We start from the raw sequence: 2,438 nt of genomic DNA on the forward strand, positions 1-2,438 counted from the left end.
TATTCATATTCATCACATACGCCGGTAGTCCCTATCACTTTGCCAATATGGCGGAGCGAGCGGGTCGTATCTCCTTCGGTCCAGCGGATTATCCGGCATACGAGACCACTTAAACCTGGGTGGTATGGCGGCAGGTATTCGCGGCATCCCCCCTGCATTGCTGAAGTCTGAAAGTGGACCTCTGGCTCGAGGATTGCATGTCATCCTGCAAGCCATCTGGAAGTCTGGTACCAATTCCCCCAGTGTGATACCGGAGGAGTCGCCGAGGTACCACGCTACCCAAGCACGTACCGGGAAGGGTACTTGGTCTTAATCCTCTCCGATATATCCCCGAATATAATGTATCCTTACACTCTAAGTCGCCGAGGCATACCGTTCTGGGTTCCAGCATTGACCACTTACCTACACCAACGAGATTGCAATGGCTCAGTGCATCGTAAATCACTTTAGGAGATCCTTAGATTTAGAGGAATTCCAATAAAGATTTGTGGACTGATAGCAAGCCTTTATGCTGGTACTTAACGTGCTGTAAAGTGTGATGGAAGCATGTTTAGCTTCCTTCCTGCTAATGCACAAGCGTGAGGGAAAGATGTGTCTTTGCAACTTCGCTTTTCAACACTTGCTTGCACTAGCTACTGGGTAGAGATGTTGTGCAAATGCATTGCGTGACAACAGTGAGTGATGATATTATTAATAATGTTATTATTAATGATGTTATTAAGAATGTAATAATGAGTATTTGGAGATGATATTAATTAATAATGTTATTAATAATGTAATAATGAGTATTTGGAGATAATGGTACAGTCAACAACATATGTATTGCTCTACTGCCTCAGAGATTGAAAGACGAATGAATGCGAAGGGGGTGCACAAGAGCACGTTCTCGCCAGCGGGTGCTTGGTGCGATGTGGGCATGGAGGGGATTCGCAAGTATGTAGTCACTCAGGTATGAAACGAGGGTAAGCGATTATCCAGGTTGTTGAGTAGTTCCAACACTTAGCGTGAACTGTACCTAACCTAACCTAACCTAACGTAGAACTAAAAAAAATGAATGGAAGCAAAAGTGATTAGGGATTCGTTCCTTCCTTGTTAACTTAACCTAATATTTTTGACACACACGCGCGCGCACACGCAAGCACGCACACACACACACACACACACACACACACACACACACACACACACACACACACACACACACACACACACACACACACACACACACACACACACACACAGAGTATATTTAATAGACATTAACTAGACCTTACGATCAATTTCTACAGCCGGGGACATTAACTATTCTCAAGCTATCTCTTTCCCTTGTTAGGTCATTCTAAAACCTCCAATAGTCTTAACAAAGCACCAAGAATATGCGTGTATCTTTTTGATGTTATATTCCCCTTTGTAGTCACACTTATAAGATTTAAATTACTCTAAGCGTATCGGTTGTCATTTTTTTTTTTTTTTTTTTACCAGATAACCATAACTGAAAGTGCCACAAATCCTATCCTTTCCCAGCACACTGTTCTATATTCATGAGCCGCATATATTTACGTAATTGTGTTTCTAGGACATGTAAGTTTTGCTAACTCGGAACTTTCTTATCTTATTGTTTATAATAATCTGCGTAAATTTTTTTTTTAGAACATGTGTCTCGTACTTTGGGTTATTAACTCATTAAGTTGTCTTTTTATTTTTGTACCTTTGGAATGTTAACTGTATGTTGATTTATATATATATATATTTTTTTTCTTTTTTTCTTGTGTCCGAGTAGTATTTGTTTAAATTATTTTCAAGTTTCTATGAACCTGTTTTATGTGGGTCGTTGTAATATGTTTTATAACCTTTTGAATTTTATTATGTATAATAGTGCATGTATATTATATATATATATATATATATATATATATATATATATATATATAAATATACATATATATATATATATATATATATATATATATATATATATATATATATATATATATATAAACATACATATATAATATATATCTATATATATATATATATAAAATATAAGAAAGATGGTAAAATTTAGTAACGTAAAGGTTTGTATAAATATATATATTAAATAGAATATATAGATATACTATAATAATATATATATCATGCAACGTTACGAGCTACTGTTACATCGTACATGTTTGCGGTCAATAAAAAATCTATCTTTCTATCTACGAGTCTTCAAGTCTCAGAAGCAGTAGAGCAGACCGGCAGGAAAAAACGAGCGAATTTATAGCTGTCTGTAGCTTTGTAGAAAGACCACTAAATGTCCCCAAAGCCCTTGATATTGCAGGTTTACAACACGTCAACAAAACCTGTACTCCCTTACTATAATAAAACCTCGCCATCACACTACATCGTCTCTTACAAAAAAAGGTCTTTTTGTCTTCGTATCAGAAGCACTAAGA

Source organism: Penaeus japonicus, unplaced genomic scaffold, assembly GCF_977035675.1.
Source record: "Penaeus japonicus unplaced genomic scaffold, GWHDUDI00000001_assembly GWHDUDI00000028, whole genome shotgun sequence".
NCBI classification, from domain to species: Eukaryota; Metazoa; Arthropoda; class Malacostraca; order Decapoda; family Penaeidae; genus Penaeus; species Penaeus japonicus.